The sequence below is a fragment of the Rhinoderma darwinii genome, chromosome 10 (genome assembly GCF_050947455.1).
Source record: "Rhinoderma darwinii isolate aRhiDar2 chromosome 10, aRhiDar2.hap1, whole genome shotgun sequence".
Taxonomy (NCBI): domain Eukaryota; kingdom Metazoa; phylum Chordata; class Amphibia; order Anura; family Rhinodermatidae; genus Rhinoderma; species Rhinoderma darwinii.
Window position 1 is genome coordinate 50,782,105 of NC_134696.1, and position 12,739 is coordinate 50,794,843.

Sequence of the window (12,739 nt, forward strand, 5' to 3'; positions counted from 1 at the left end):
ACCCCTTAGAAGCCGCGTTCAATAGCGATCGCGGCTTCTTAGGGGGTTAAACCACCATCGTCGGCCCGCTACATGATAGCAGGCGGCGATGGTTGCTATGGCAACCGGAGGCCCAACAATGGCCTCCGGCTATGCCATCTACGGAAGCCTAGTGGGTCCTGACAAAGTCAGGACCCACTATGCTTGATGTCAGCGAGTAGCTGACAGCTCTAATACACTGCACGACGCATGTTAGTAGCAGTGCAGTGCATGTAGCGCAGTGTATGAGAATTGCAATCAGGGTCTCCTGCCTTCAAGTCCCCTAGTGGGACAAAATAAAAAAGTTGTGTAAGAATAAAAAAAGAAAAGTTTAAAAGTAATAAAAGTAAAAATCCCCCTTTTTCCCTTATCAGTCATTTATTATTAAAAAATATATATAAATAAACTATACATAATTGGTATCGCCGCGTCCGTAACGGCCTGAACTACAAAAGGGTCTTGTTATTTAACCCATAAAAGAAAATAATAATAAACCATACTAGAATCACAATTTTTGGTCACTTCACCTCCCAAAAAATGGAATAAAAAGAGATCAAAAAGTTGCATGTACCAAAAAATTATACTGATCGAAATTACAGTTCGTTACGCAAAACAACAAGTCCTCGCACAGCTTTCTTGATGGAAAAATAAAAAAGTTATGGCTCTTAGAATATGGCAATACAAAAAGTTAATTATTTTTTATCAAAATATTTGATTGTGCAAACGCCATAAGACATAAAAAACCTATAAACATCTGGTATCGCCGTAATCATATCGATCCGCAAAATAAAGTGAATATGTCATTTATAGCGCACGGTGAACGCTGTAAAAAAGAATGGAATAAAAATAATAGTAAAATTGCTGTTTTTTAGTCACCACAACCCTTAAAAAATAGAATAAAAACTAATAAAATAGTCGCATGCACCCCATGAAAACTACAATGAATTCCTCAAGGGGTCTAGTTTCCAAAATGGGGTCACTTTTAAGGGGTTTCCCCTGTACTGGTACCTCAGGGGCTCTGCAAATGCGACATGGCGCTCAGAAACCTATCCAGCAAAATCTACATGCCAAATAGCACTGCTGCCATTCTGAGCCCTGCCTTTTGTCCAACCAGCAGTTGGCGCTCCTTTGCACACTAGGGCCACATGTGGGATATTTCTAAAAACAGCAGAATTTGGGCAATAAGTATTCAGTTGTGTTTCTCTGGTAAAACCTTCTGTTTTACAGAAAAAAAAAATGTGAATAAAAAGGATTTTCTGACCAAAAAAGGAATTTGTAAATTTCACTTCTACTTTCTGTGTTTTATGGGGGGTGGGGGGGGGTGGGTTCTAATATATAGGCCCCTCAAAGCCACTTCAGAACTGAACTGGTACCTAAAAAAAATAGGCTTTTGAAATTTTATTCAAAATATGAGAAATTGCTGCTAAAATTCTAGGCCTTGTAACCTCCTAGAAAAATAAAAGAATGTTCAAACAATAATGCCAACATATAGTAGACATATGGGAAATGTGAACTAGTAACTATTTTGGGTGGTATAACTATCTGTCTTACAAGCAGATACATTTAAATTCAGAAAAATTCAATTTTTTCCAAATTTTCTCTTTTCACAAATAAACACTGAATATATCGACCAAATTTTACCACTAACATAAAGTCCAATGTCTCACGAGAAAACAGGATAGGTATAAGCATTCTGAAGTTATTACCACATAAACTGAAATATGTCAGATTTGAAAAATGGGCTCTGAGCCTTAAGGCCGAAACTAGGCTGCGTCCTTAAAGGGTTAATGGAAAGTTGAGAGGAAGGAAAAAGTGTGGTAGAAAAAGGTGCACAAGCAACTGGGATAACCGCAGCCTTGAAAGGATTGTCAAGAAAGGGCCATTCAATAATCTGGGGGAGATTCACAAGGAGTGGACTACGGCTGGAGTCAGTGTTTCAAGAGCCACCACACACAGACGTATCCTGGACATGGGCTACAAGTGTCGCATTCCTTGAGACAACGTCAGAAGCGTCTTACCTGGGCTAAGTTGAAAAAGAACTGGTCTGCTGCTCAGTGGTCCAAAGTCCTGTTTTCAGATGAAAGTAAATTTTGTATTTCATTTGGAAATCAAGGTCCCAGAGTCTGGACGAAGAGTGGAGAGGCATCAATCCAAGTTGCTTGCGGTCCAGTGTGAAGTTTCCACAGTCAGTGATGGTTTGGGGGCCATGTCATCTGCTGGTGTTGGTCCACTGTGTTATATAAAGTCCAGAGTCAGCGCGGCCATCTACCAGGAAATTTTCGAGCACTTCATGCTTCCCTCCTCTGACAAGCTTTATGGAGATACTGATTTCATTTTCCAGCAGGACTTGGCACCTGCCCACACTGCCAAAAGTACCAATACCTGGATTAATAACCACAGTATCACTGCACTTGATTGGCCAGCAAACTCGCCTCACCTAAACCCTGTAGAGAATCTACAGGGTATTGTCAAGAGGAAGATGAGACACCAGACCCAACAATGCAGACGAGCTGAAGGCCGCTATCAAAGCAACCTGGGCTTCCATAACACCTCAGCAGTGCCACAGGCTGATCGCCTCCATGCCACGCCGCATTGATAACACCTCAGCAGTGCCACAGGCTGGTCGCCTCCATGCCACGCCGCATTGATGCAGTAATGCATGTAAAAGGAGCCCCGACCAAGTATTGAGGGCATATACTGTACATACTTTTCAGTAGGCCAACATTTCGGTATTAGAAATCATTTTTGAAATTGGGCTTATATAATATCTTAATTTTCTGAGACACTAAATTTTGGGTTTTCATTAACTGTTACCATAATCATCAACATTAAAAGAAAACAAATGCTGGGAATAGATCACTCTGTGTGTAATGAATCTATAGAATTTATGAGAGTTTCACTTTTTGAATTGAATTACTGAAATAAATTAACTTTTTTATGATATTCTAATTCATTGATAAGGACGATTATATGTACAACCTCATCTATCTATCATCTATATCTATCTATCTATCTATCTATCTATCTATCTATCTATCTATCTATCTATCTATCTATCTATCTATCTATCTATCTATCTATCTATCTATCTATCTATCTATCTATCTATCTATCTATCTATACAGATGTATAAACTTTGTATTTACAAACTATAATAGTATTGATAAACCCTTGAGCACTGTGCTCTATGGCTCACATAGAACATCTATGAGCCGTCTTCAGCCTAACAAGGTGCATCAATCAGCCGTAGGTGCAGGGAGCTCAGCTGAGCACTTCTGCACCTTCATTTCAGAGAAGCTGGGGGTTTGAGCACCCAGACCCCACTGATCAACACTTCTGACATGTCTCTATGACATATCAAAAATATTTTGAAAGTGCAGATACTCTTTATGTCTATTTCTGAATCAGAAAAGAGGAGCGCTGACTGCTATAGAAATATGTTGAGATCTATTTGGAAAAGAGAAAACAAAAAACAAAATGATGGACATTGACTTTTAAGGCATCTTCCACTGCTGGTAAAAGTGGTGCGAACATAGCTACAAATTAGCATTATAACCCTGTTCATGTAGTCATCACTAACCACAAAAACAGGCTGACTTGAGGATAAAAAGACATAGTATAATGGCAACCATATGTGTGGCAGTACTGGTCTTTAATGCTGCTGGTCCAGCAGCAGCATTGTACTATGGATGGTAATACTAGGCTATAAACTCGCCAACATGCTGTAAATGACATTGTAGTTGACAAGTGCGCAAGTTTATTTTATTTAGCTGTTTTTCAATGTTTTAATATTCTTTTTTTTTACCTCTAAAACAGTATGGTGTTCATCTTCTATAAACACACCTGCTTTGTAATAGTTTCTTCTTTTATGACGTGCAGTCTGTTTTCTGTTCCTCCTTTGTTTCCTTATCTGCTCAGTGCTTGTTGTGAACCTCAACAGCACATGATGGCGGGTGTGACAGACAGGCTGAAGCTTTCCCCCTTCCTCTTCTCTGTTCTCTGACCTGTGTACAAAACATTGTGTTTTCTGGGTTAAACCCTACAAAAATAGATGGAAAAAATGTGCCGAGTAACTAGCCCTAGAGTGATAAACACCAAATAAATCATATAGTATCAAATCTATTTTCCGCATTTCACTATTGAGTCACTTAAAGAGGCTCTGTCACCAGATTTTGCAACCCCTATCTGCTATTGCAGCAGATAGGCGCTGCAATGTAGATTACAGTAACGTTTTTATTTTTAAAAAACGAGCATTTTTGGCCAAGTTATGACCATTTTTGTAATTATGCAAATGAGGCTTGCAAAAGTCCAAGTGGGTGTGTTTAAAAGTAAAAGTCCAAGTGGGTGTGTATTATGTGCGTACATCGGGGCGTTTTTAATACTTTCACTAGCTGGGCGCTCTGATGAGAAGTAACATCCTCTTCTCTTCAGAACGCCCAGCTTGTGACAGTGCAGATCTGTGACGTCACTCACAGGTCCTGCATCGTGACGGCCACATCGGCACCAGAGGCTACAGTTGATTCTGCACAGTGGCGGACACAGACTGCAAAAGGCCCCTGTGCAGATAATGTGCCAGGGCCCCCCCGCCCCCCCCCCCAATACCGACAAAGTTACCTAAACATATATATGCATATAAAAATAAACCTTACTAATAAAAATTATGAAGGAAGATTTATATTGTACATTTTATTACCAGTTTAGAACACAAGTAACACATTTTTTTCCGGGTTAAATTCTTATCTAAACTAAGTCCCTAAATGTGGGCAAAGAAAATGAAAAACCTATACTCACCTCCTCCGGCGCCTCCGTTCCCCCTCCGCAGCCCCTATCCCTTTCTGTGTTTACAAAGCTGCTGTGGTGACGCGCGGTCGATGGCACATGACCGCTGCAGCCAATCAATGCCCTCAACAGCGATTTGCTGTGGAACTACTGTCCTCAGCAGCACACCAATGAGGAGTTATTGGCAGCAGCGGTCACGTGCCATCGGCAGCGCGTCACCAGTGCAGCCTTGTACACTTGTAACACAGACCGAGACAGGAGGATGGGGGCTGCGGCGGGTGAACGGAGGCGAGGGAGGAGGTGAGTATAGTTTTTTTATTTTCTTTGCCCACATTTAGAGACTTAGGTTAAATTGAATCATTGAATATAACACAAAGCACTCATGCAACTGAGATGCAATAATTTAGATGATCTTATCATGCTTAGCTTACTGCACTGTTACCTATCAAGCAGGACTGAATCTCAAGATATCTACAGAGGGGGCTGTATGGCGTTATCTACAGGGGGGACTGTATGGCGCTATCAACAGAGGGGGCTGTATGGCGTTATCTACAGGGGGGACTGTATGGCGCTATCTACAGAGGGGTCTGTATGGCGCTATCTACAGGGGGGTCTGTATGGCGCTATCTACAGGGGGGACTGTATGGCGCTATCTACAGGGGGGACTGTATGGCGCTATCTACAGGGGGGACTGTATGGCGCTATCTACAGGGGGGACTGTATGGCGCTATCTACAGGGGGGACTGTATGGCGCTATCTACAGAGGGGGCTGTATGGCGTTATCTACAGGGGGGCTGTATGGCGTTATCTACAGGGGGCTGTATGGTGTTATCTACAGGGGGGACTTTATGGCGTTATCTACAGTGGGGTCTGTATGGCGTTATCTACAGGGGTTCTGTATGGCGTTCCCTACAGGGGGGGTCTGTAGGGAAAGTCATACAGCCCCCCCCTGTAGGGAACGCCATACAGACCCCCCTTTAGGGAACGCCATACAGACCCCCCTGTAGGGAACGCTATACAGCCCCCCCTGTAGGGAACGCTATACAGCCCCCCCTGTAGGGAACGCCTTACAGCCCCCCCTGTAGGGAACGCTATACAGCCCCCCCCCTGTAGGGAACGCCATACACCCCCAATCACTCAAAAAAATGCGACCTACAGTGTGAAAAGACAAAAGACATGTATCCCCTATCCACAGGATAGGGGATACATGTGTGATCGCTGGCATTGATAGGGAGAGCGGGGGACCGAAAGTCCCCCGAAGTTCTCCATCACTCACCTCTGACTTCCGGTGTCTGCGCAGCTCAAGTGTGACCGGCGCTCCATTCATTTCTACGGAGCTGCCGAGGTTTGTGATGGAGAACTTCAGGGGACTTTCGGTCCCCCGTTCTCCCTATCAATGCCAGCGATCACACACGTATCCCCTATCCTGTGGATAGGGGATACATGTCTTATGTTTAATGGCAGAGCGGGGAGATACTCCCTGCTCTGCCGTAGTGTTCCGTGGCATCGCGCTGTAGCAGCCATAGCGGCAGCTAGCGGAGATTCCGGCCAAGGTGGGGGCCCGTGCCGGCAGGTGACGCGGGCCCCCTCATGCCGCGGCCCCGTAGCAGCCGCTACGGCTGCTATAGCAGTAGTTACGCCCCTGTGTTAGGGGGAGTTCACACTGAGGTTTTTTTCGCGAAAAACGTCAGAAAGTGCCTCCCATTGAAATCCATGAAATTTTTCCTGCGAGCAGTAAAAACCGCATGCGGGAAAAAGAAGCGCAATGCCCTTTCTTCGGGCGTTTCTGTCTCTGACTTCCCATTGACAACAATGGCAGGCAGAAAATGCGTTTTTTGCTGCGTTTCCCTGCCCACGGCCCGATGGCCGAAAAACGCCACAAAAAAACGCAATGAAAAACGCGGGAAGTGTTCTACCGGCAGGTCAAAATATGCCTCAAAATTCCGGAAGGAATTATGAGGCAGATTTTTCTACATAAAAACTTCTCCCTTCTGACATGAACTTTTTAACTTCATCTACCTGTCCTCTGCAGTCTGCACGTCCTCCACTCGTCCTGTGTCTGTCCTCCGCTCATCCTATGAGTTCTCCGGCAGTCCTGACTGTACTGTCCAGCCGCCCGAAGTCTTACGTCGCACCGCCCCCTGTCCTCTCCCCTGCCTGAGCGCTCCTCCTACCACCAGCATCGCCGTCCTGTCCTATTCATCTGTGCCAGATTGGCAGTGCAGTGTAGCGGCTATCACCGGGCCCGGGCACCCGCCCCCTCCCTCCCGATTGGTAGTGCAGTGTGGCGGCTATCACCGGGCCCCCGCCCCCTCCCTCCCCTCATGCCTAGTGTTGTGATGCTACTAGGCATGAGGGGGCCCGTGCCGCCAGGCCTGGTACATAAAATGTAATGTGCCTGTCAGGGCGACACGGGCCCCCCCATGCCGCGGGCCCCGTAGCAGCTGCTACGGCTGCTACTGTGGTAGTTACGCCACTGAACGGGCCCCCTTCCCACGCGGGGCCCTTGTGCAGCTGCACCGGCTGCACATGCGGTATGTCCGCCCCTGATTCTGCAGCAGCATCAGCGTTTGCAGGTAAGATCGACTTACCTGCAAACGCTGATTCTGCTGCAGAATCAACTGTAGCCTCTGGTGCCGATGTGGCCGTCACGATGCAGGACCTGTGAGTGACGTCACAGATCTGCACTGTCAGAAGCTGGGCGTTCTGAAGAGAAGAGGATGTTACTTCTCTTCAGAGCGCCCAGCTAGTAAAATTATTAAAAACGCCCCGATGTACGCACATAATACACGCCCACTTGGACTTTTACTTTTAAACACACCCACTTGGATTTTTGCAAGCCTCATTTGCATAACTACAAAAATGGTCATAACTTGGCCAAAAATGCTCGTTTTTTAAAAATAAAAACGTTACTGTAATCTACATTGCAGCGCCTATCTGCTGCAATAGCAGATAGGGGTTGCAAAATCTGGTGACAGAGCCTCTTTAAGGGTGGACAGAAACAGCCGAGCAGGTATGAGTTGGGGGTTGGGTGACCCCTTATTCTCCATAGATGCGTTTCCCAGAACTAGGACCTGCAGCTATCAGATCCTGTGGATCTGCCATAAATGCCGAAGGTGGGAATAACCATTTATATTAGGCAATTGCTTTATGAGCAAATCCCCAATTTAATGTTATTATCAGAACCATTTTAAATAATAACTGAAATTCCCCTTTAGGGTATGTTCACACGGCCTATTTACGGACATAATTCGTGCGTTTTTGCCCCGAATTACGTCCGAAAATAGCGCCTCAATAGCGCTGACAAACATCTGCCCATTGAAAGCAATGGGCAGACGTTTGTCTGTTCACACGAGGCGTAATTTACGCGCCGCTGTCAAAAGACGGCGCGTAAATAGACGCCCGCGTCAAAGAAGTGACCTGTCACTTCTTTGGCCGTAATTGGAGCCTGTTATTCATTGACTCCAATGAATAGCAGCGCCAATTACGTCCGTAATTGATGCGGCGTTCAAGCGCCTGCACATGCCGTTACGGCTGAAATTACGGGGATGTTTTCAGGCTGAAACATCCCCGTAATTTCAGCCGTTACGGACGCCCTCGTGTGAACATACCCTAAGAACATCCATTCCCAAAAGCAAAATATAGCCTGCCATAAATGGCCTCTGAACGTAAAAATCCTCTAATCTCCTTTGCTGTGTTGTTGAGATCTACAGGTGAATAATGTTAAATTTATTGTTCCCTGTTATCAGTCATGTTAGTCTGGAGAGAGATTGATTATTCTATTTTTCAATGGCATTATTGACACAAAGTCCATAAAAATGTCTGCCTCCATGATCACTACTTTATCTCCCATATCTTCAGAACTAATTATATACATATCTGAATGACATTGGTAGCACTTGTTTTTTTTAACCTTTTACAACTCTCCATTTATTGGCCCTTTAAACTCTGCTTGTGTTCTGCTGCCGCACCTGCAGGCGGTAAAGCGGGTGCCCAGAAAGTAATCCCGATCCAAGGATTATTCCAATAAAATAAAAAGATTTTGCAGCACTCCAGGTAAGAATATAAAAAACATAGCGATTTATTCAGCCAACATTGTGCGATGTTTCAATCCCACACTGGGATTTTTCTCCAGCTTGAATTAGCACTAAAATTCTTATCTGGAGCGCTGCAAGATCTTTTTTCTCATATTTAACTGTAAATATTCCGGATGTAATACCCATACTCCGTGCGAATCTACCGAACTGAATTTACAGCTCCATAAATAGTGTAGTATAGTGGTGTAAATTTGGTTCACTAGAACTATGTGTGACCGGGTGTTACATCCAGGATATGGACAGTTAATGGGTACAATACGCTTATCTGATTAATACAATCTGTTTCTGATAAACGTCCAGATTATTTTGCTGTCCAGTGACAGAGACAAAGGTGCGACTATCAGGATTTCTGAACTATTGAATGCTGGATTAAGATTAAGTGTCATTAGAGCAGCTTTGGTGTTTTACATGCTGTGTGAATCTGAATTTAGCGTTATGTTCTGCTTTCTCTCATGTGATTGGCTCATTTTCCTAATTTCTGAGTGAGTGAAAATTCATTATTATTTAATTATTATTATTTATTAAAATAGTAACACATTCAACCAGTAATATACAAACAGACCAATGAAAGTGTTGTGGGACATTAGAAAATCATGACAGCATTTTCCCTGAAACAGTACCACTGTTATTCATAGGTTGGACCTGGTATTGCACCTCCGTCCTATTCAAGTAAATAGAACTGAGCTGCAATACCAGACATAGCCTATAGAGGAGTGGCGCTGTTTTTGAGGAATGCTGCCATGATTTTCTAATCTTTTACAACCCTTTAACTGGTCTGTTAGTATATATTTTTTCTGGAGGACAGCTGCCATGTTTTTGTAGTCTCATACAGCCCTAAAATAGATTAGCTAAACAATTACATTCCTTTTGGATACAATCTACTAAATCTTCTCTATGAAAACAAACCTGTATGCTGGGTCTTCTGTGTCCCGGGTCTTCTGTGTCCCGGGTCTTCTGTGTGCCGGGTCTTCTGTGTGCCGGTTCTTCGGTGTGTCGGGTCTTCTGTGTGTCCCGGGTCTTCTGTGTGTCGGGTCTTCTGTGTGTCGGGTCGTCGGTGTGCCGGGTCTTCAGTGTGTCGGGTCTTCTGTGTGTCGGGTCGTCGGTGTGCCGGGTCTTCGGTGTGCCGGGTCTTCTGTTTGCCGGGTCTTCGGTGTGTTGGGTCTTCAGTGTGCCTGGTCTTCTGTGTATTTGCAGTGATTTTTTGGGGTTTGTTTTCCATTCTTTTTGCCTGACCATAACTATGTAAATAACGGATCTAATATGTGCAGCAATTTGTGTTATTTTGCAGTAATATTTGTATGTGGAGATATTATATGATGTTATTATTGATAATAGTAACAGTGGTCTTATGAACTGATACTCTGAAATGAGCTGTAAAACACTTTATTAGTTACTGGTTACTGTGCCCAGAGATATTTACAGATCTTGTGTCTTGTTCTACAGAGACTTTTATTCGGAGTACTGGCAAGGTAACTTGCATGTTAAAAAATCATTGCTGTGAATTCTTAAACCTAAAGAAATCCTCCGTCATAAACAGTATTTTCTTTAAAACATTAGAAAGATTAATTATCAACCTTTGCAAAAGACCCAAAAGTCGCAACTTGCGGGGTAAGGCTTTGTTCACATCTGCGTCAGGGCTCCGTTATGGAGTTCCGTCGGAGCTTCCTCTCAGAACGGAACCCAGACTGAAACAAACGGAAACCATTTGCACCGGATCCGTCACCACTGAAATCGATGGTGATGCAAATGGAAACCTATGGTTTACATTTGCTTCAGTCAGGGTTCGGTTCTGATGGGAAGCTCCAAAGGAACGCAAGAATGGAAGCCTGATGAAGATGTGAACAAAGCCTAAATTGTGACTTTTAAGCATTTTACGCTGAACTCATCCCTTTTGAAAAGGGGTGTGGTTTACCAAAAGGGGCAGGGCATAAATCACATCAGAAATCTACGCTAGCTAGGATTTTACTCTGTGGGGTGTAGCAAGGTAGAGGCCCGTGTCAGGCACTGTACTTTGTCTTCCTTCCCATCTGACTAGCCCCTTTCCCATCGGACAATAAAAAATATATATATATATGTGCTGACCTCACCACTCCACTTCTCCCCTCAGGCTCTCACAGCAGGCCGCGGCTCATACAATGTACTGACGCCGGGCAGCGTCAAGATGTTGTATGTGATGCAGGATTCAGGACGTTGAGTGCAGTGTCACATATAAGGCCCTGACGCTGCTTGGCGTCAGCACCTTGCATGAGCTGCTGCCTGCTGTAAGGTAAGTAATTTTTTATTTTATGTAGATTGGGCCTGGCCACAGGCACTATTGAAAAAAAAAAGAAGCGACAGATTAAGGCCGGATTCACACGAGTGTGTGCGTTTTGTGCGCGCAAAAGGTCCATAACAGCTCCGTGTGTCAGCAGCGTATGATGCGTGGCTGCGTGATTTTCGCGCAGCCGCCCTCATTATGACACTGTTTGTACGTGGTGCTTTCCTGTTTACATTCATAGTGTTTACTGCTGTTGCGCGAACCACGCGCGTCACACGGAAGTGCTTCCGTGTGCTGCGCGTGATTTTCACGCGCCCATTGACTTCAATGGGTGCGTGATGCGCGAAAAACACACAAATATAGGACATGTCGGGATTTTTATGCAGCGGACATACGCTGCGTGAAAATCACGGACTGTCTGAACGGCCCCATTGACTAACATAGGTCTGTGCGAAGCGCGTGAAAATCACGCGCGTTGCACGGACGTATTATATGTTCATCTGAATAAGCCCTTAGTACGATCACTTCTTAATAAATGTCTCGCATCTTATTCCAGGGAACTATTTATTAAAACTGGAGTATGAAACACTAGTCTTAATAAATCTCCCCCTATATTACTAACGATTGAAGAGCGGTTGTGAACTCGCCCTATATTTTACGGAGAACCACCCACAATTTCTCCCTGAAGGTATTTCTGAAAAGCAGGAAAATGAGAATGGATTACACATGTGCTTAGTTGTGCGCTCAGGATACGGAGCTTGGAATACATGTAAAAATAATGCCAACAAAGCTGCCCATAGAAACCACCCAATGTCAATTGTCCCCAGTTCAGCTTAGAAAAAAAAAGAAGTAATATGATTGGTCGCTATGGGCAACTGATGCTGTTTTTGTCTGCACTTCACACTAATAAATCTCTCACCCCTCATACACAATATTCTTCACGTACACAATGCAATACGTATGGGTAAAGCAGCATACATTTAATGTGGCTCTTTGCAGAGGTGTAACTTGAGGGCTGCCGGGCCCAGGAGCCTAATGCAAAATCTGTACCAGGGACCCATCTACCATATGCCCTGTATAATACTGGCGTCCTCATATGTGGCAGAAGGCCTTTGGACCCCCACAGGCATCAGAGCCCAGGTGTGACTGCTACATCTGCACCCCCTATAGCTACACCCCTGGCCCTTTGCCACTACTTGTTCTCATGAGGGATCTTACCCCCTCCCTTAAACTTTTGAACTTGTCCCTGTACCAGGCCAGCTGTGGTGTGAGGCCGCTGCATAGACCTAAACCCAATGTGCGGATTGAAGTTGATAGAGGATATTGTTTCACAGCTGAAGGCTCCATGCAAATAGGGCTGGATGAAAGTCGACATGGCTGCACTTTCACGGGACGATATTATTTCTTCAGCATCTTCCGTGCAGTATTAGTAAATGGCCTTGTTGCCTGAAGGAACCAACTCGAATTTGAAACTGCTCGGAAAATGAGAAACTCTGATAGTTACAGACAACACTTTATTCTCTGAAACCTTTTCACACATGAGGCCCAGTGAGCCCTTTTGTCATCCTCAGGGCTGGAAATGATAGGT

General features: G+C 44.5%; 1 protein-coding gene across 2 annotated transcripts in view; it reads left to right on the forward strand.

Moving 5' to 3' along the window:
• LOC142662058 (leukocyte antigen CD37-like) overlaps positions 1-12,739 on the forward strand; it is a 95,957-nt gene that overhangs the window by 81,211 nt on the left and 2,007 nt on the right. The gene's annotated exons all lie outside the window — the stretch shown is intronic.